Source organism: Phasianus colchicus, chromosome 9, assembly GCF_987193195.1.
Source record: "Phasianus colchicus chromosome 9, bPhaCol1.hap1.1, whole genome shotgun sequence".
NCBI lineage: Eukaryota > Metazoa > Chordata > Aves > Galliformes > Phasianidae > Phasianus > Phasianus colchicus.
In genome coordinates, this window is record NC_143444.1 from 12,998,534 (window position 1) to 13,021,917 (window position 23,384).

Sequence of the window (23,384 nt, forward strand, 5' to 3'; positions counted from 1 at the left end):
GCCTAATCTTTAATTTCGAAATTCTTTTTGTTAGCATGTGAAATTATTACTCCTTCCACTAGCTGAAATGAACTGATGGTGCTGGAACTATAGGCATGTCATCTAAACCTTCTGTGGGCCAGCTTGGTTTTAATTAGCATTCCTGGGGGGTGTATAAACTTATGAATATGAGCAATAAGGAGTGAATTAAGAGAAACAGTTAAACACAAAGGGTGATAGTCGTGTCTATAACAAAGGGGAGATATTTAATTTGCCTGGTAGTCCAAATTGTTCCTACAGTCTCTGGAAGAGTGAAGCAGCCCATGTTCAGTTTGGTTCTTGGTGGCAGTAGCGAAACATAGACCTTGTGTGGCTTTAGATTTGGTGGTACTGCCTAGGACCACTAATAGTTTTGCCTTTCCTGGAGATCTTAACATGACTCGTGCTCAGGTACTTTTGTGATGCAAGTTTTAAACTGCTGCTACAATTCTGTAGAAAGGGCCTTTTTGGAGAGGTGTCTGACTGTGGGCTAAAGTAAATGGTGGGTCCCAGGTTCCCTAGAGCAGCTTGCTTTTCTTGGACAGAGCAAGATGGCAGCGCACAGAGCTGCAAATACCAATTAAGTTCTACTGACTGTATGAAAAATGCAAATGCCTACAGTGGCCCTGTTTTAGGTTTTCTGTGGTTATTTGTTGACATTGTTTTCCTGTAGATCAGCAATTCTCCGCCAAGAAAATGGTACACAGATAATATTGACAGAATAAAGAGAATAGACCGAATAAAAATATGGATGTAAACATATCTGCATCCAAAATATCTATTATCATAGAACATGCTGATTAATTAAGCTATTTTGGTTTGCCTGCTATACAATTACTTTATGAAAATATGGCAAAATAGACTCAAACTGAACAATAAATGGAAGAAAATGTTCCGCTGTGGGAAAATGCATGTTTAGCTTCAAGCATGTTTAAGCATTCTCACTGGATGTTGTAGGACTTGCATATCCATTTAAATGCTTTATTAAATCATGGCCTAAAGCTCTTTAGCTACCTGGAGATGAGTGAAACTGTAACAAGTAAAAATAAAGCATAAACTTCATAAGATGAAAAATAAAATAAAAAAAAAAAATCCCCAAACCCAGCAGTATAATTTTGATGCAGGATATTTTCCTAGGTATTAATGCAAGGCCACTGGCTCTACTCATCTGGTCATTAATCCAGAAGGAATTACACAGGCTTCAGTTGAAAAGTAAACTTCTGCTCCTTGATGGCATTTGGAGTTGTTAGAGACCTCAGTTTTCTTTTTCTAAAATGATGTTCGGCTCTAGGAGATGAGTTCGGATTCTCAGCCAGTTCAGACCAGCCTAGATGATGCATTCTGCCAGCCTGAACTTCCCTTATTAAATTCCAAGTGTACAAGGGCAGGTATCTATCTTGAGTGGCTAATAATTCTTCTTCTTTAAATGATGCTATTCTTATTTATTGCAAAACCAGTTTACTAGATTTTATATATAAATAAAATTTGACTTTGAAACGCTATTCTTTCTGACACCGGTGAAAGGACAAGCAAGTTCTTGTGATTTAACACATTACTCAATACTACGAAAATGTTTTGTTGTTTTTTGTTACTTTTTTATTATAGAAAAAAAACTTTTAAAAAGAGTCTGCTATCAAATAGTCACCTTCCATAAACAGTTTTCCTTATGAAACATTCAGTAGCATGAAAATTCTGGCTAAAATCAGCGCGTGCGCACACACACACACACACACGCACACAAATTAGATTGTTGTCAACCAAAGGAGAGTGGCTACCAGAAGTATTTAAAGCAGATATTGATTGAGATACCATCTTAGAGTCTTGGCAGCTAGGTAACTTTTACAGTGAACAGGGAAAGCCAAGAGGCTAAATCTTACAAAAAGGAGGGTGTTCAAAAACCTACCCAGGCTCATGACCCGAGAGCAGTCTCTTCAGAGTACTTCTGAGTGAAATAGTCTGTTATTGATTCAACAGGCTTTCTCACTTTCCTTGTCTTTAGTTTCCTCTCTGTTGTCATTCGATTCAGTCATGTGAGGCTTTTCAGGAAATCTCAGTGAGGAAGTATCTGATCTCTTGCTTTATTTCTGTTTTTCCCAACCAGAATACCTTGATGGAGTGCAAAGAAGTTTGAGAACATAGGAGTAATTAAAGGGTGAAGAGCTTTAAAGTGTGTTTAGATATTTTACACAGATACTGTTCAATTTTTTAATATACAGATTACTTTTATTCATATATAAAACCAATAATGTTACAAAACTGTCTGCTAAATACACTATCAAGACTGAATTTCAATGAAACCACAGAATTCTAGGCAATGGAGAAGAATGATTAGTGTAATTCCAGCCAAATTCTGTGTGGTTGTTATTAAGAGGACTACAGCCTTGTGAATGGTTTAGAGGATTAACACAAGAGGAGAGGAGCACCCGTGACGTAGTTTGCAAGAATACTGTCATCCTACCAAGATTGCATAGTGAGTTTGACTTATGCTTATGGGCAGATTTTCAGCCAAGACAGATCAGTCTCAATACTTTCAAAATAGATAGATTGTGCCAGTTGACATTAGCTGAGTATTCAAAGTCTATTTTCATTAAGAAAGAATAAATAAATACAGTTGCTGCTATAACATGCCTAATGGAGACTCAGGTGTTTTCCAAACTCGTCAAAAGCTATTAGACTGTCCACTAATTAATCAGTTCCTAGTGTGCTTTTTTCTTTATCAGAACAAACTTATTTGAGGAATTTATTCATTGAGACTAGAGCCTCAGTAACTGATAGGCTTTTTCAAGAATCTGCTGCACATTTTACAAAGTGCTATTTTTTTATAATAGAGAAAATGAAGCAAATCAGATGTTGACTTCATGTATTTTTAACAACATGATCATAGAAGCATAGAATGACTTGTATTCAAAAAGATCTTAAAGATCATCCAGTTCCAACTCCCTGCCGTTGATGGTGTTGTGACCCACCAGATCAGACTGCCCAGGAACCCAGACAGCCTTGCCCTGGATGCCTCCAGAGATGGAGAATTCACTGCTTATCTCTGGGCTGCCTGTTCCAGTGCCTTCTCACCTTCAGAATGAAGAGTTTCCTCTTTGTATCAATCTAAATCTCCAATTTTTTTTAGTTTGAAATCAATACTTTTTCTGAGGGACTGAATTACAAGGTAGCATGGATAGGGATACACAAAGGAAAAGTGAATTAGTAAGTTTAGGTGCACTGTAAGAGTTTGTGATAGAGAGTTAATGAAGAAATGCAGTTAAGTTTGTAATAGCTTTTTTCTGGCTATGAATATGATATGCTAATTCAAGCATATAAGAGTATGTATTTTATATTTACCTCTCAGCATTGGGTTCATAACACCAGGCAGTATTTCATTTGGCTGTAGTTTTCTTCATTTTCAGCTACTTTCTGTTTCCTTTGGAAGACTTCTAATACAGGTTTCTGGAGCAGATACATTTAGCCTTTTAAATTTTAAATTTCATTTTTTTTCCCCCTCTACAAAATGAAGACATTTGAAGCCTTACATTAAAATAGGCTGGGCACACTCATGCTTTCATCTATAGCAGAACATCTTTGCCCAATGCAGGTAACTCTGAGCAGCTGAGGACAAGGCACAAATGCACTAGAAGGCCTAGCTTACAGCGACTCAGTCTGGGGCTTTTGAAAGTGTTCAGTCCTATTCTCTCCTATACCTCAGTCCATTTAATCGCACAAATTTCTATAGAACTAGTCTTCACAAAGCGTGTGAAACAGGCTGTAAGATATTAATACATCTCTGTCCATTTCTTAATGGTTAAATGCTAAGCAGGCACACAGGACAGAATAGGAATCTCTATTTCTCGCCAACAATAATGCTGTGTCCCTAAGGCTGTGAATTTCTGACCCGGAGAGTTGCAAAAATGCCATGTTGTGTAAATGCTATGACTCCAAGGTAATAGACTTGTTAATGATCTTCATTCTTCTTATTTAAATACAATTGTCTACACTGGGTTATATTCCACAGGATTATAAATACATTTTAATTTCTTAAATGCAGCTGGCCCTATCAGTGGGACTCTAACATGCTTAATGGTATGGTCCAAGGTCTAAGGATTTTAAAATGTAAGATAAATAATGGTTCAATCCTTAGAGATGAAAGGCTGAGTAGATTTACTATGGTTGATCCTCCTTAGAGTCTTTTGTCACTCACTAAGTTCCTTAGAACTAAGCGTTTGCATGCTGTATAGGAAACTCTTCAGAGCAATTTCCTGAATGTACTATAGCAGATGATTATATATATATTCATTTATTTTTGGTGATTTGCTACTGGATGCTTATTGATCTCTGATGAAAAAGTATTATGGATAGAAATTTATGTTCCCATAAACTTGATGACAATAGTGATAAACAGTATTTGCATGCAGGTATTGCTACCACTTCCATTCTCAGCAAAAAGATTATATTGCTTCACTCCAGAAGATTGGAAGTGAGAATTAAAGTGCTTTGCCTTTTAAATTCCTGATCAGTGTTTCTATACGTGTGTGCGTGCATGGAATATACTCACCTTACGAGATACTGGAGGTGCTCAGCTCTTGCTTTCACATTTAGTAAATATAACGTATATCTTGGCACACTGGGTTTGGCAGTTCAGATTCATGCTATGGAAATAATTTCCATACAGATAATGGCCTCATTTCAGATTTTTCATGTCTAGTGTGGTGGGACAATATCGCCACTGCGTTCTTTCTTGGTTTTGTAAAGGCAGACTGCTAGTTCATATGTATATAGTTCATTTTGGTGTTGCAGGTATTATAAATTGAGTTTTGATTGAGGCTGTTACCACAGAGTATTTGGGTCAGTACTCCTGACAAACAGGGATTAGCTGTTTGATGTGTACGTCGGTGTTCATAGTACTGACTGTCCTCCACAGAAATGGAGAACAAGCAATTGTAAGGCCTTCGTGCAGCAACATCCAACATGAGAGCTCAGGCAGAGAAAACACAGAATCAGCAGGGGCTATAATTTTGTTGAGTTTCATTGTTTAAAGTAGTAGCCCTGTAGAAATTCGTGACATAGAATAACCTTGTGATCTATTCTCAGGATGTTAATCATCCTCACAGTACATTAAACAGTCAATTTTATCTGTGCATCAATCTTCCCCAAAACGATGGGAAAAACAACATCGTGGTAAGAGAGGCCAGCATAATAATTAATATGCAGTACTAAATCTCTCGTAAGTGGAGAGTAAGAAAAAGAAAGCTCGGTCATTACATCGAATTTAATTTGCTGAGGGAAACAGCCTTCACACCTGAGCCACAATCACAGCTTGGTTTTCTCTCAATTAAATCCATGCTTGTCTAAAGCAATGAAGCTTTGGAGGACGAGATCAGGGCACTTGCTAATGAAATTCCCTGCAGTACAAGGACATTATGCAGAAACCATTACAAAGCAGGAACCACATAATCTGTATTTAAAATTCTTTCTAAAGTACTGAATATAACATCTTGGTGAACATTAGATGTAGACAATGTTATTAGTAATAAGAGAGGTTTTCTCAAAGTGAAACTTCTGAAGGTGTACAAGTATGCTTGCAGCATGTTTGATTTAAGGAGTGAAAAATAAGGACTAGTTGTATTTAAAAACTTAAAATTATTATTTTCAAATTATGGCATTAGAATATAGCTTTCTCTATATGATTGCCACTTTAAATTTATATCAGAAGGTACCTATTTGCATATTTGTACACCTTCCTTTATAAAATCTAACATGATGATAAACTCCTATCTAGATTCATTTTGAATTATTTCTTTTATAAGGTGGTTTTGGCCAAATGAAGCTATAGCATTATGAACTACTGCAGTGTTCGTCTTTTAATTACTTTTTTTTGCCAGCCCATTAGAATTTCTGGCACTATTACATAATCCCCAGATAATTTCAAGTTAAGGCTTCCAGGAAGTTGCTGGTCGCTACTATTTCTGATTACTTTTACTACAAGCCACATCTTGGAAAGATGATGAGTGGCTGAGCAGTTCTTTAGTGTACCTATGCAATCTTAGAATGCTCTTAAATTTTCTACTTTACCAAGGTTCTTCATAGTTAGTTATTTAAATGTAAGTATCCCAATTAGATAAAACATTTTTTCCCAACCAAAACATATGAACTGACACCCATTCTACTTCTTCTGTCAATTAGTGTAATTTGAGTGGTTTAAGTCATTCCAAATGAACCCATTTCTCATATGCTATAGCATAGTAAAGCTACATAGAAAAGACCATGTTAAAAACACTTAAAAAAAAAAAAAAAATCGAGTAGCTTTAAGTTTATTAATTAATGGGAGGGCTTTCGTTTTGTATCAGAAATTTTTCTGAGCTTTTTTTTTTTAAGCTGAAGTCATACATCTTGAAATTTGACTAAAGGGGAGAAATGTAACACTTCAAATTCACAATTCTGTGAATCCCAGACTGATTCTCACAGACTGACTCTAAGTAGTTTGTTTCAGTTGAAATACAAAACAGTTAAATAACTAGAAATAATCAGAAATGGGACACTCATTTTGAGAACATTTCCATGGGAACTACTGAATTAAATATTTTAGAGGAGAAAAAAGGGTGCAAGAAATTAAACATTTTCTCTTCCCTCCCCTGCTATTACTAGGTTTCTCTCGATTCTGTCTTGTTTCACGCAGGAGGTCTAGATTACCTGTTTTCCTTGGTAACTTCCTTTGGATAGTTTGTCTATTATAGTCTAATTTGATCCAACTCATATGGATCAAATTATGTAAATATGTCATGTGATATTCATGTCACAGAAACCTTCCTATCTGAGCCTAGTCATCATGTTCCTATCTATAAACTTAGAATTTCAAAATAATGAACTGGGTTTGAAAAAGGAAACATAACCCTCGAGAGGATTATAAACAAAAAACGTTGTATATTGATAACCACATAAGACTACATCTTTGAAACATGCTGGCTAGTTCTGCCATGAATAATGCTTAATTATGCTTTTCAGAGATTTGATATTTAAGATCTTCCCAACTAGTAATTTACACTGTTTGATTTTTGTTTGTTTACCTCTTTTTAAGCGCTTTCCAGTTTGCGTAGTTGTTGGTGTTTTTAACATTGGTCTCTATTATCTCTCTGCTCATCAAGAAATGCACTGCCTGTCAACTCTTCTTTTTGATACTTTGCTTTTGTACAGAGCCCAAAGTAGTAATGGTCTCTTCTATATTGTATCCCATCAAAGACGCAGCACTACTAATCTTTCTCTCAGCTTTCACCAATTTGATTTTCTTTTTGACACTACAGCTTTTCACATTTGTCAAATCAGCTGTTTAAGTTTCTTTCAAATGTAAGTGGTCCACTGTTTTCTTCCCTTTTTAAAGGCATCTCTATAACCCTTCTGCTGAAGAATTCACACTGATGGGAAAACTGAAAATTATAAATTCTTCAAGCTGTGAAATTTGTATAGATAAGTCAGTCACAGAATATTTATAAGGCATTTTTATAGTTGTATAACCATGGTGTCTTTAGCTCTTTGGATCTCTTAACAGCATTGGTAGTAATCAGTAAGACCATGAAAACAAACTTGTATGGAACAAAGAGCATTGTCAGGGGCCTTAGGAATTCTGAGATTGATGGATATACCCATACATGACTATACAGATTTAAACATGTGAAAATGAGCAGAGTGAGAAATGAGAGGAAATTAGGAAAACCAGATAGAATGTACTAAAGTCTCAAGTGATGTAGTGTAAATGAATTTAATGATTACATTTAAAGAAGCTCATTTCCACTCCCAATTACAAAATAATACCCAGTTACTGTACCTCAAAGAAGATGGAAAACTAAAAAGGGAAGGCTCTGTAAAGGATTTTGCTGTTATGTATAAATTTTAAAAAAATGGCGGGAATGATAGTGCTAATTAAAAACAAATAAAAATTCCTTAATCAGGCACTAAAAATTACCATGTAAGTGGAATATAAGGGTAGTAACAATTTGATAAGGGGAAGCCAGTGGTTTGACTGGAACTCTAACCAGCATCAGCAATCTCAATGACAGAATTTAAAACTGCAGAGCAACAATTTAGAGCATCTGAAGATTAGAATTTGATGTGAAAATCCTTGGCATAGTTTTGTATTTTCACAACACTCATGCAAGAGATGAGAAAAAACTGAGTACAAGTCATTATTCATAAATTTACCTCAATCACGATTGCTCATTAGGAGAACTGAGTGAAGGAAATAGAGGTGACTTATACCCATTCTGATCTGTGTTTCATCAACAGCATCTCACCATGATACTCCCCCTAAATGAATACGGTAATGAAGGATTTGTAAGGAGTGGTAGTATGGGTACATATATGAGGGAATCAAACTAGGACAGTGGTGATGCAACAGGAGCTTCAATGAGATGTTGAAGATCTGAAAGAGAAAGTAGCAAGGGCCTAAATAACTGATATATTTATGATTTTGAAAACTCTTCTAGATTTATTAAAAAAAAATTAGAGCTTAGTGGAAGTTGCTTAGTTAATAATAAAAACAGAAGTGTAATTTTTTCCTGAAAATGTTAAGTAAGTTTGACTTATTTTTAACTAAGTAAATAAAGTGATATATTTGAGAGTGTTTTTTTATGTCAAAAGTTTAGATTTCTGGGATTAAGGGGAGGAAGAATGGGAATTATCAAGTTACTCAACTAAAATTTAGTTTTTAAAAAGTTAACCAAGAGATTACTCTCTTTATCCTCATGGATCTGCCAAGACAACTGTCTTCCAACCTTACTCCTTTGTGAAAGAAGTGTAAGAAAAGGACATGTCAAGCTGGTAATTAAGCCTGCTTCGCACTGTGTGGTTCAAAATGCGAAGTTAAAGTAAGCCAGGGAGAGAGGATCCCTCTGCTGCACCTATTGAGCTGCAGAGAATGAAATTCTTTTTGAGCCTTCTGTTATTTCAAAGGAAGCACACAGAAAAGCCTGAATAAAATCCTAAAAATTTCAGATGCTCAGTGGTTTATAAACAAGCTCTTATAGCTGGGACTGAGGAATGCTCAAAACAAATTTCAGTTCACTAAATCTTCAAGAAAAGGACAGGGGTGGAAAGCAGGCCCTGTGCTCACTGCAGTCTTCCAAACAACTGTTTTTTGACAGGAAAGAAAAAGGATAAGTTTAATGTGAATTCACTCAGCTGTGACTGCTTTTGTTACTTTATTAATATCTCCAAATGAAATATTTAAAAATTAAATGCAGTAGCTTAGAGTATTACCCTAAAAAAAAAAAAAAAAAAAAAAGGAATCAAATCCTCTAAAGCAAACAACCCCCTCTCCACAACAAATAGGCAAACAAAATCCCCTAAACTGCTACCAAACTTTCCACACAGGAGGAATACTTACATCTACTCTCCTAAGGTTTCCACAGTGTGAAGTCAAAATGAGCAGGGTATGGAGAACTCACTTATGAAGAAATACTGAATAAAGACTTTTCTAATCAAAAACTGTTTCTGTCAGTGCATATTCTAGCAGAGATGTTGCCTCTGAAGCTAGCTGTAGAAGTCAGTGTGCTTGTTGTGTGAACTTGAGTAAGAAAAGGGTTATGTCTGAAGCTTGCGTAATAAGCCTGTAAGCAGTGGTATAGGCAGGTAACAAATGTACTATTTTTGGTCACCAAAATGCTGTCAGTGATCACTATTGTTCAGAGCTTAACTACACAATGTCTGATTGTAATGGCTTTAATTTTACACAAAGGTATGTTGTGGGGGGGATGTGCATAAGAAGAACTCAAAGCAAAGAGCAAGTTGGGAAGGGAAGGAGCTGGAAGGTGCTTTGCAGCTGAAGGATCCCTGTGTGCGGTGGGGGCCATTGCAGCTGCCTCCCTTGTTTCCTGGCTTTTAAACAGAAACTTCAAATCCAAAATTTTTAAAGGTTTGGCTTCCATAAATTCCAAATGGGAGTAAATAATTGCTTTATTGTCGTGTTAGGTATTGGATATGGACAGATAAGTGTTAGATCTAGTTATTTGGCCCAAATCCAGTAAAATCTTAGTTTATCCAGCTTTTTACTAGACGCTTGCTAAATTAATCTTTGTGAAAGCCACCAACTGGAAGGAGCTGAAGAAGCAGTACATGGGGGAGGTATGCTACAGCATATGCTCTGGTTCTGTCCTTGAATAGGACAGATCTGAAAACAAATTATGTAATGTGTTGACAGAAAACTATAATCCCCAAGGTAAATTTGGTTTCAGAAAATATTCTCTAAGCATCACTTGACAGACCCGTGGAGAACAAGGATATGGTAAGAATGTTATCTGACACATTGTTGGTGGATTTGAACCTATCCAATCTTTTTAAAAGCCAGAAGGATTCATTATTTATAGTGGATACACAGCAGATAATACAATATTTGCTTAATTTTAGTGGAAAAATAGAGAGCTCTTCAACCTACAGGATTACATTCTAAAACATCCACTTTTGATCCTACATCTGTAAAAAAAAAAAAAAAAAAAAAAAAAAAGTCCAATTCTTGTGAGAGTCCTGCTGAGAATTTGGTCATATTTAACTTTCAGCTGGAATGCTACAAATCCAGAAGAACTATTTCAGTCAGTGCAGTCTTTGTGGACTTGCACAAAAATTACTGGTAGAACCTGACTCAGTCTTGTGTCACTAAGTGGTGTGTATTTTATAAATGACTGGTATCAAACTTGTGGTTTCCTCATTGATGTAGGCTGGAGAGGTAATGGAAGTGGAGGAGAGTGTGCAGTGCTAGAACATAGCTTGTGCTTCAGTGGGTTGCTTTCAGAAGCTCTTATGTGAGAGCGTTAAAGAGTAAAGAGAGTACAGTTTGAACAAGGAAGGTTTAATGCTATTATTTTGGTACTAGATAAATTTGAATTAAATGGAAAGCATATAGCCGTTCTTATGTTCAAAACCTGTCATTAATAACTGAGTATTATGAACAACTGTATTTACAATGAACAACAGTTAATGGTCTTAAGCAAATCCATTTAGCAATTATTTCCAAGTCACTGGTGTTACATCTCTGTCAGGACCGGTCTCGTGCGTGCATTGTACATCTGACTGACATAAGATTGCCATAGTGAATTTCATATGGATAAAGGAACCTGGGTTTCAGGCAGTTTTGAATATTTCCACTGTAGGAAGAGGAAACACCTCCTTATGACTTAGTATTACTCTGAAGGGTTTATTTGGACATAAGACTTGTCACTAGGGGGTCTGCAGAGAAAGTGAGACAGTTCTGAACGGGCCCAGTGGGTGATTAGAGGAATATTAGGTTGGCTCTGCTTCTTCAGTTGTTAATGCGTGTGGGAGAAACTGGTTGTGGATAACCAAAGGACTCTGTTGAGAGGAATGAAGTGTACTCAGATGGAGGCTGTAGCTGGAGATTTAAAAACTTATTGTAAATTTACTTAAAGAGCGTAGTTTGAATTTCTGCGTTTGTTAGTCTTCTCTCTCTTTTTGTTTTTTTAGTACGTTTCATGTTAGAATAATTGATTTTTTTTTCTTCCTCAAAGAAATTCCTGTAACCTCAATCTGGAAATGAAAAGTCTGTGGATATTGTTTCTGGCTCCTGCATAATACAAGGAGTCTCTGTTTAGTGCTGATCCAGTTCAGTTAGATAGTGATTGAATTGGTAGGTACCTTTATGGGTTGAATCGAAGGTTCATGATTGTGAAGTTTGTTATACACGCAGGTCCTGCTTTAGCAAAACATACTGAAACATACTTAACTTGTACAGTGTAGTAGCTGCGCTGAAGTGTCCACTGAAACGCATGCTTGCTTTATTGGAATTAATGAGCTTGAAGTTATTAATACTTTTCATGCTGCTCTGTGTTTCTGCCTTTAAACACAGGCAGGATGCACATAAAGGTAAGAAGTTGTATTTCACTGGCAGAAGCCATTTAAAAATGAATAGGTTCTTTGAAAGCTTTGTGGAAAAATGCAATACTTTACAGAAGATTAATTCACTGTTTCATCGCATGAATTTCTCCTATTTTTTCCTATTCGAATGCATGATACTGCTGTTTGGTTTTTGATCATTCCAGTGGATCAAATGGCAATTGAATATCACTGAAAAGCTTTCCTTTTAGGTGAGTGAAATATCATGGCTCACATACAAGCTGTTGCATGCTTGAAATAAGGGAAGACCTCACCAATCTTTTTGTTCAAGTTTTACTTTATTGTTAGTTACAAACAGTACCTTTGTGTAGTAGGGAATTCTATTTATTTATTCTGCATAGTTGAAAGTGCTGTTTTATTAGACATTTATTTACTTCATTGGATCTACTCTGTCACCTCAGACACTGCCTAGCTTTGAAAGGAGTGCAAACCTATAATCAGAAATAGTAAAATACCAGGGAAAATAGTTCTTTCTTGCACAGTATAGAAAGAGAAAGATGACAATTATTGTTTCACTTACTGGTTTTGCTTAAAATTTACTTTTTAAAGAAGGGGACATGATATGAAAGAGTAGCAAAACAGTGCTTGCTATAGCTTATTTTATAGAATAAACAAGATGCCTTTTTTTCTGATGCTTTTAACTTCATAACTTCTCTATGAAAAACAGAAATGATTACATAGATCCTTCTTTCCTGCAGTTTTAGCAGGAAACTCTTATTACTGATGATGGTTCATAATTACAGACTGGCTTTTTTGCCTGTATATTCTTTTGTGGTGTGGACATTTATCCACTTTACATCCTAGGGCAACGAAGTAGTAGGATGTATTTTCTGATTCATTTTAGTTTGACAAATGTCTTTTTTCATTTTATATTACACTCTTCTAGCCTTTCACAGTGCTGGCTGTTCTCTCAGAGACACCCTGTCCTCCTCCAGCTCTTGGTGCTGCTCACAAATTGGGCACCAGAAAGTGCATTAGCAGCTGCGTAACTGCCAAGCTTTCTCCATCGTCACCAAATATACATGACCATATCACAAACATCATGATTTTTCTTTTTGTCAGGGATTCTAGAAGTGTTGAGGTGGTGGCTTTGCCCTGGTACTGTGAAACTGCTATATTGAGACAGCAAGATTTGTTATAGCACATAAATTTCCTTTTAGCTTTGAAAAATGGTTTCTGTGGTTTTTGTTCAGTACTGGAACTGCTATTGGATGGTTTTTGGTTCTTTTCAGTATTCTGCTCTTATCTGCAAAATGTTTTTAGTCTGCATTGTTGAGGTCTTTTATGGTACTCATTTGGTCCTTGCAGGGGAATCTTTTACTGGCAGAAACTCCAAGAAAGTCAAAGGCCACCGTGAGGAGACTAGGGTGGATGAAGTTGCAGTATAACAATATCATGCTCAGAATAATGATACCTCTTTGTGTTTCAGTAGAAATCAGAAGTGCATCTCTGCAATGTAGAATTTTCATTCTGCTCGCATTCCTTATTCTATTGATTTCCAGTGCTCAAATCCGGTTTTATTGAAGGTATTCTCCTCACCAACTGCAAAATGTCAACATGGTTTACAAAATATTGCATTTTTTCTATCACCAACTCTATTCAATTAGATGTATATCATCAACAAACATTAAGACTCCAGCAGTTTCCAGTGGAAATAGTGGAGAACAGTTATTTATCTTTTGCTGTCCAGGTACTTGATTCAAAGGAGACAGAGTAAGACAACTGCCACTGACTGTCAGATTTTTCAGCCGCTAAAAGTAACAGATTCACTATCATGTGTATTTTAGGCCAAATAAATCCTAATTATTCAACCAAGTTGCATAATCAGACAGTGTGAATTTCAAGGGGTAGAGTACCCGTGAATGGGGATCGTATTCAACCACTGTCTTTTGGGCTGGTTTTGGTAATACCATGAATTTAATAGCGTCTGCTTAAAGAATAAGATATTAATGTGAAAAAGATGCTAGAGTCATGCTACACAAATATGAGCCAATTTCATCTGCGTATCTGAGAAAACCTGGATGTCACTAAAGGGAAAATTCTTAGAAATTTTTCTTCTGGTTTTGTTTGCTTGGTTTGTGTGTGTGTGTGTGTCAGTAATATTCAACAAGGAGTTAAGTGCTCCTTGGAAATGTATTCAAAAACCCTAGTAAGCTCTGTAAATGTGAGTTAGGATGACTGGACATTAGCAACCGTCAGCTGCCTTATTATGACAGCCCACAGTGCTTGTTGGCACATAGTGAAACACTGGCCATTCCAGCTCAGTAGATATGAAATTAAAGGTTGTTTCACCTTCACTGCTGTGTTGAATCCCACTCTTCCACTTTTGTATAAGGAAAATACATATTTTAGCCTCACCTTGAAACTGTTCCTCATCTTTGCATTAGCTGAGAGTCAAGTTCAAGTTACACAGCAATAAATCAGGTACTTGGAAGAGTATAATGAGGGAAACTGAGTCAGAGCTCTTCCGAAGCAGAGCTCTTCTGCAGTTTGTGAGTAGCCTTTTGTAGCTATAGGAAAACCTTATCTACCCCATAGGCTTTCCCTCCTGAGTACACCAAAGAAGAGATGCCTCTTCTTTCCCAGAGAAATCCTCTTAGAATGAGAATAGAAGCAGCCTGTAGAGCTTGGAGTTAGAGTTTCTAGCTTTCTGAACTAGCTTCAGTGGTGCTGGCTGCAAAATATAGATTTAAAGGATAGTACAGGCAGTGACTCAGACTTGTTGATTTAGGGTCTATTTGAATCAGCCCACAAGAACTTCAATGCAATGTATATACACTATCTGACCTGCTTGAAAAGATCAAATTTAAAAGGGAGATTACTGAAATACAGCAGATGAGGGGAAGAAAAAATGAGCTAAGAGTCTGACCAAAACTAAATTTTTCAGTGCTTTTTTTCAGTTCACTTTATACAATAGGTCAAAAGAGATGCATAATCTTTCCAAGAAATACTTGAATTTTAACCTTTTTTTACCCTCATAAATTTATACTAGCTGTGAGCTTTCCTCCCTGTCTTGCTCACTTAATTTTAATGACAAACAGAGCTTGTATTTTTGACTTAAATTACTCCATATGAGGCCTAATCTTCTCAGTCGTATTTTATGTTCACCTTAGAAAAATAGTACATAAGACTTTATCTTATTAGCATTCTGATCAATTTTTTCTACTCCACACTATTGAGCAATGATTAAAAAAAGTGAGGGAAATGAATAAATGTTGTGAGGCTTTCATTTGCTCACACAAGTGATACATTTCCAAGCATCTGCAGGGCTTGGTTAGTCTTCCTCTGAAGAGAGAATCACCTCATCGGAACTACCAGGTAAAAAAGAAAGGACTCATCAGATATGATCTCTTTAGTCTTCAAAAAGAGGAGAAGCTGTGTGTGAATAGTGTAGGCATCCATTTATTAATTATGTCAGGTTAAGTTCAGGAATATCAGGCTGTGTGTATTGCAGGCTTTGCTTTATCCCAGTATGTCCTAAACCAGCCTGTGTGGTGGTGTTGACTCTATTAGTTGATCAATGTATAGCTAGCTCTGAGATCCTTCCTTGCAGCACAGCTATCTGGATGGATCCTTCCACTTGTGCAGTTCATCTTTCTTGCCTACACTGTAGGCAACTTGTATTTGTCACTCTGGTATTTTGTCTTATTTTTAAAATCATGAAATCTCTCAAGATTATTTCAAACTCTGTCCTGCCTACAGTCAGTCTTGACTGTTTTTTTTTGTCTAGGTAGTATTGCATCTGTCTGATGGTAATTCAATTTGCATCAGATATTTAAATTTTTTCAATAAGAATGCTGTGCAAAACTGTCAAAAGCTTTGCTAAAAAGAAGGTAAATGGCACCTATTTTTCCTCTTCAATCTGTCTTGAGAGGAAACTGAACTCATTTGATATTTGTTGTTGATGAACATGCTGGCTGGTTTTAACTTCCTTTTTATCTTCCAGGTGCTTGTAAGTACTTTTAATAAGAAGTTCTAAAATGTTTCTGTGAATAAAACCTACACTAGTTCTAAAATTCTGGAGTCCTTCTGTTTTGCTCCTTGTTAAAAGGATGTGAACTCAGAAAGAAGCGAGACTTACAACGTGGTATGGCATAATAGTCCAAAAGTGTGGAGCAGTGCTGGCATTTGTCTTTGTATGGCTGATACATGTATACTGTTATATATTATTTGTGGAAGAGAAGTGGTAGGAGGCTGGCTTTTGTCTTAGTCAAGTACTTTCAGTTTTGGTGAAAGTTTTTCAAGAAATACTGTCTTTAGTTAGGCTCTACAAAGGAGAAGAAGGTAATATCCTTCAGAAAATGCTATGGGATTTAGTCCTACTGAAGCTGTAGGACTCTGATTATGAACTGTTTTGATAACATATGAATCTGCATTATTGCTGGATGCAAGGATGGATTTTTATTTGGATTTTTGCTTTTGAGTTCAAAACATGCTGTCTTCACTTCAGAGTCAATACCTAATACCAATTATATAGTACAGAATATGTGCAAACTTAATAAAGTGCTTGGAAAGTAAGAGTTAAGATATTGTAATTGTTTCTCCTCGAAGAGAGAGAATAGAGGAAGATGTATTAATTTCCAAGAATTAAAAGGCAATAAAAATGAGTAGTGGCCTTAATTTTAAGAAAAACTGATTTAGATTAGCTATAAATGTGTTAATTATATGGATGTTTTAAGGAACAAAAAAGGATAAGCATGGAGGCTGTGAAATCTCCTTTACTGCAAAGTTTTAATTATAGGTTACACAAATTCCTTGCAGGGTCAGCATAGTTCTACTTGACCTTATATATCATTTGCAGGGCATAAATGGGATGACATCTTATGGTTCTTGTCAGATGTTTTATTGTCTTTGTAACAAGTATCAGAGTGGTCACCTCTCAATTAAATGTTGTGAGAAAAGTGTAGATCAGGTAGTTTCATGCATCGTTTGATTACAGAATCAAAGCTCAGAATGTGCAATAGAATCCAAGCTGATTTTAACGAACCACAGTCAGGATTTGGAGAAAATTTCAGTTAAGACTATCTATTACTTGTGGCAGAATTTATAAAGATGGGCCAGTAAAATATTTTCAAAAGAGGGAAGTCTAAATCACACGTCTGCTACCAGTCTGATTTTATTTACTGTGGCTCTATAGTAACACAGTTGAACTCCACTGAATCAGTTGCTGCTATTTTTCACCATGTGAAAGGGTTTTACTCTGTTCTCCTTTTTTCCTCATCTGTTTTGCTGTTACTGAAAACTCATGTACCACACCAAGAACATACTGAATTATAAAAGCAAATCTATGTTAATTCCATGAATAACTCAGGTTGTCTATGTTATGTAACATATGTTTCTACTATACAGGGAAAGGAACTTTTACATTCCCATTGTTTTGAATGTTTACATGTATAACATGACAATGTAAAATGGCCTTCAGATTCTCAAACGGATTAATGTTTTTTTCCATCAGCCCATACAGTTAATATCAGCTCCTTTTTGTCTATTCTAACACCATAGTTTATACTTCTGAAAAGCTTTGATTAATAGCATTTTTAATACAAATATATGTTGAACTAATAGGCTTTCTCTGATGGAGTTTACTTAACGAAAGCTGCATGATTTCAGCTGTTCAGGAATACATCATTGCATCTGCGATGAGGGACGAATCATGCCTTACAGCAAAGAAAATGAATATTATGCATAGTTATTTCTTGTTTGCATGGTACCAAGAATGACCCAGGTGCTACAGAGGGAGGTAATAAAACAAAGACAAATGAGCTCCCAAAACAAATGATGCTGTTCTAGACAAAGATGGAATGAGGCATAAGAAGGGAATGAGTTGAAAGAAAAGCAATCAATAGTTTTTAGCCTGAAGACTCTGCAATTATTATGTGGAATTCATTAGTGCTGTGAAGTAGCAGGGTGATGTTACAGGGCTGACCCTTTGACTCATTACAGATGACATCATCTCTATCAACCTGAGCTTGCCTTTTCTGGAAGAACTAGACATCCTCCTCAGTGGTGAAGAAATACTCCTCTTCCCAAATGTATCAAAGGAGAGAACTTGCAGAGTTTTGCACTCAGTTCTTGTAAGAACAGACTTTGTTCTGAGTACAGCTGTCATGACTTTGATGTTCAGTGACTACGGAGAGGTTATAAGGGTTGAACACAAGCAAAACATTTTACAACCAATGTAATGTGTTACAAACATAAATGCCTTGTTGTCATCTGTAATTCCAGAAACTTCATAGTTGATAATCGCTGCTTAAAACAAAAATCATTTTCATTACTGAACTTGTATTCTGATGTGAGAATTCATCTGCATAGCAAGTATCCTTTGGAGAAGGGCTGTTGGCAGTTCTAGTATAGAGAGAGGGAGAGTCTAGTGACTTCAACAAGAATTAACAGTAGCATCTCATTTTCTCTCTGTATACAGAGGAAAGAAAAAAAAGTCTACAGTTTTAGTACTTGAAATTTATTGATTCTATTGTTCATAAACCTAAGTTTTGCAAGCGTTATAAAGTGTAATGTGACAGAGGAAATGTAGCCATAGTGGCAGTCCTGAGCTGAAGTTACTGTCTGCTCACCAGTGGAATGAACATCCCTGCCAGAATCTGTTCCTTTTACTGAAACAGCAACATTTTTATGCTGGTTATAAGGTCTCTTTATTTTCTCACTTTTGGAAGGAAATAGAAGCAGGACTGGATCATGACTGTAATTCATGTAAAATAATTTGTTACTGACATTACACTGCATGGCTTTCAAGGAGTATGTAAAAGTATCATGAGTTTATATTTGAAGCAGCCTGCTAGTGATAACTGAGAAGAAGGTAGGACAGTAAAGAGAATGCAAACAATGTGAGTTTTACTGGTTTTAATTTTTTTTCTGGAATGGAGTTGGTGAAGTAGAAATGAGCTGGAAAACTATACAGGGAAAATATATATTTTGGCAAACTTTCAAAAGTAAGGGCCTCAAAGTTGAGCCAATGTCTTATAAGGTGTTTAAGAAACTTTGTGTTCCTTCTAATGTAGTTTTTGAGCTTTGTAGATGTATTTTCATCTCTCTGTAGTTATGAGTATTTCCCTTTTCCCAGCTAGAAGGTGGCCTGCTAACAAAATCACTGGACTTGAGCATTTAAAATTTTGCTCAGAGGTGCAAAACACAGAGTGTACTCAAACTGAGAGACAAGGAAATGTTAGGTGGAAATCCATAGGATTTTATCTGTGTTGTTAGCCGTAACAAAAAAGTATCTTGGATATATCAACCTACACAATTTTTTTCATAATTTTAACCTTTTTATTCAAGCCATGCTTCTACTTCTTTGATCAGGTTCCCCCATTTGGTGATTGGCAGAGCTTTCAGGCCTTTGTTTTGAGAGCCACTGTGTGACCCTCTGCCTGTGGGCTCCTCAGCTCACGTTGCCCTGGGGGCTCGTCTCCTTTTGCAGTGCCCATTTCATGCAAGTTTTGGGGCTCGTACCAGAGTGAAAGATAACTGACTGTACTGGGGACAAATGGTTGTTGGTTGGTGGTTTTCTTTTTTTAAGCTAGGTAAATAAAACTGTGTGTCAGGCTGGTGGCAGGAAGATGAGTTGCCCTGCTGTGCAGTTGCTGTAGGAAATCAAGGTAGCAGGCTGCCCCTGAAACACAAAAGAACAACTTCCTGGTTCTCTTCTAGGTGCTGTTGTGCGCCTCTAAACTGGAGAGATTTACATGTTGTGAAATACAAAGGTTTCTTGTAAAGATTATTCCGCCTTATTTTCAGCTTCGGGATCTACCCTGGGAGCAGACTACAGCCCCACATAACATAAAGGTAAGTAACTAAAGCATAAAGTACCAACACAAAAAATACAAAATGCAAGGTGCTGCAAGGTCCTGAGGACAGTACTTCAAGTGAAGAAATTATAGAGACCTGAGGCTCTATATGCAGTAATTATAACTTTGAAGAAGTGATGAAAAGCAAGACAGCTGACTGTAGAGTTCATAAATGGCCACATTGTTCAGATAATTTACATGCAAAATATTTAATTTTCCAGAAACTTCTTTCAGTCATGTAATGTTGCTCCATTTTATAACGGTGCGCTGGGAGCCAGCCCTCCCCCAGGGGATGTGTACAGGCAGTACAGTGCCAGCTGTGAGGGCTGGAGGGCAAGTGAAAGACAAGTGATCAGTAATTTTATCAAATAAATGATTTTTCTACTCAGGAGGACTACCTGCATAAATGTGCTTTTAAGCAGAAAGGGAAATGGTGATCAGACTTCTCATCATTAGTAGCGGAATCCGAATAATATCAAACCTTGGTTTTAATAAAACAGTCAAATCATGAAATACGAAGTGGGAGATAAGTGTGTGGGTATATGTAAGTTACTTTCTGATATTTAAGGGTCATAAAATTATCAAGACCATGTCTTCAGCTGGTGAAAGATAGGCTTGCTTAATTAGCTTAAGCAAGTGGTGTTCTCTGATTTTCCTCATCTGATTTAGTGGTTGCAGGTTTTAATCAAAGTAGGCCTAGTAGGACCAGAAGCTGACATGGACTCTGTGAGGTGTGGTTGCACAGGGGTTGGTTTAAGTTACCTGTTTGCTCAGGCTTGATGTGGTTAACTGAAAAACTGCATGAAGGACAGTGATTCTGTTTGCTCCCGCTTGCCAACCAATTACAATTCTACTGGAACTAGCATTTTAAAACTTCATAAGTTACTTTTGCATAGCACAGAGAACCTGAAGTGGATATGAAGGCAGAGCTGGGCTCTGGGGCTGCAGGAGGTGACCTACAGGCTGGGCTGCTGCCACCTCTCCTGTGCTGTGCATGATAACAGCGTGTCAGCCCTGGGCTAGTTTCCTGAGTGAGGAAAAAGCAATATATAAGGTAATGCTCATCTTATTTAAAAAAAAAAAAAAAAAAGTGACTAGAATGAGAATAGAAGTACAGAAAAAACTTCCTGCTTTTCCACTTCTCCTGCCTATGCATGGACTTTCAGGGTTAGTTTACTACAAATTATTATTTGTTTGTATCCGTGCCTTCATTTTAAGTGCTGCTTGTTTTTTATTTTTTTTTGTCCATATCCTTTGAATTATCTCCCATAAAATTAATGGACTTAGATATCTGGTAGAGAGTGGTATGTGGTAGAAGCTAAATTAAATAATCGGTGTTGCTTTGAAATTTTCTTCGATTCCAGTCAATGAAAGAATTTTACATGAGAGCTTTTTCTGTTGCAAGGTTTAGAGGCTAACGTATGAACTTATTTTGATGCTTTTGAGATGTAGAAATATGTGAGGAGGCGATACTTCTATCTTGAACTTCACAGTTTCTGAAAGGAAGATAAATTTGGGGTTGCAGTCTTTTAAAATAGGGTTTCATGTCCATGAGCTTATATTATAACTCTGATTTCAGTCTTAGCTCTATCCATGGAGTCTTGAAACTAGGTTCAAGTTTCATTTCAACTGTGTTCACCTGTTGTTCTTTTCCATCACAATTTGGGTGTGCCTGCACAGACAATAGAGAAGTGTAAAGCAGTAGGAAGCAGTACTTGCTTGTGGTGTACGAAGCTTTTGTCCTTAATATCTGGTGTCAGCATTTTTTTTCCTGTGTGCCTTATATATGGATACCTTGTTTATTCAGTCAATACAAGATTTCTAATAAATGTGTATAATATGCGTTTTGTAAAACTACCTGTATATTATATTTCTTGCTTTGCACTTTTTAATAAGAAATTCAGAAGTCTAAAGGCTATTATAATCAACCACATATTCGAATGGAGTTTGACTAAATGCAAAGGTGATGTAAATAATATGCATGTGTAACTTCAGTAGAATTCTGTGCTGTATGGGGAACTGGGGAGTTATGATCATCAAGTTCTTTCTGATTTTCTCTCTTTTCTGTGCTGCTGCATTTTTCTTTCATTTATATGTCAAGTGTGATAAATTTGAAAGTAGTATCTGGTGAATAACCAGGTAAAGTTATAATGCTTCATAGATCCTCATTTTTGTTTGCTCTTCTGCTGGAGCACCATCCCTTGGTTCAGCTTGGAAATTACACCCCTGTTCTTAAGCTTCCTCAATTCAGAGTATGGCTTTCAATGAGGATCTATGGGGCAAGGATTATAAGATTCTACAAAGAAGAGAAATTACCCCTGGACTAGGACTAAAATCAGAAGTTTTTTTTTTTATAAGCTCAAAGGAGAGACAGACCGATAGCAGGTCAATCAAATTGGGATTTATGTTATAGAAAGTACAGAAGATTTGGTTTTAAGGAGTAATTTCTGACAGACATACCGAGGAGCTTGTTCAACATAGGTAAACCCTGTATAAAGAGAAAAAAACATGTTTGCAAGAAAAGAGCATTGCTCTGTGTATCAAATGTGTATATGTGTGTTCTAAGACACAGACTGAAAAGGGCAAAAGGCATGTTGAAAGTGATCTTGAGTGACAACTAAGGCAAGAGTAGTGTGAGCACTACAGGAGCAGTGTCTTGCGGGGACCATCAGGATGAAGATATTGGTAAGGAGCAATGGGCAGAATGGATCCATGGGTCCAGAAATTTGATGTGTGATAATGGGGAGATTAAACTGAGCTGGGAAAGGGCTTAATTGAGATACGTACCTGCTAGATAATGTCTGGCTGAAAATATTGAAGTTGAAGCCATTTTGCATGAAGAGAAGCAAGAAATAACAATTTATGACCATTGGTAAGATCTTTTCTATTTTTACTTATCAATTTCAGCTGAAGGAATACATCACTAGACAATTATTCTGTCAAGTGAATTCAAAAGCTTGACAAAATCTTTTTACATAAACAACTGATGTTAAATATTCATTTATCTGGTATGGAGGCACTGATGAAATCTAGGTCTCATGGAGCAGTCAATCAATTTTTTTATGGGAAGATGGTTTAATGAAGGCAGCAAGTCTTCATGGCGCTTTGTTCCCATAAGTTTTTCAAATTCACAAAAAACACAATTTGAATTTGCTAAATATCACTTAGTATATTTATTAATTTGCAAACATGCATGCTTGTGTTCTCATGGAGGCAGAACTGTGTTCATTGCAAACCATTACAGGATTTTGACTATATTTTAATTAAAATCCACGATATACAGTCATTCAAAAATATATCTGCTAAGCGTTGTTTTGCAAATTAAATGAAATGGAAATCCTGCATGTAGACACAATTTACAAAGATGATTGCTGATACTTTCCATTCTCAGTTTCTAATGTTATTATTATGAGTAGTCATATGTGGCTCATCTCTCTAATGTAATTGTGTACTTTTTTGTCATTGGGAATATGATTTCTCCTACCTGTATCTGCCTTGGAGAAGTTGGGTCTCACAGAACTGAGAGTTGATTGATTCCTGAACTTGATTCCTTTTGTTCTCTATTTAGATCACTGGAGGTGATCAGAAGTTGATTGTCTCTTTTCAATAGATCTAGAGCAGGTTGAATTAAGATTGGAAGAATGGAATTAACATAACCCAGAGAGACTAAGTTTAAGGCAGAAA

The 23,384-nt window shown here is 36.4% G+C and overlaps 1 long non-coding RNA gene across 3 annotated transcripts in view; it reads left to right on the forward strand.

Annotated features, from left to right (window-relative positions):
- The window catches only part of LOC116230392 (uncharacterized), a 147,058-nt gene that overhangs the window by 44,519 nt on the left and 79,155 nt on the right, over nt 1-23,384 (forward strand). The gene's annotated exons all lie outside the window — the stretch shown is intronic.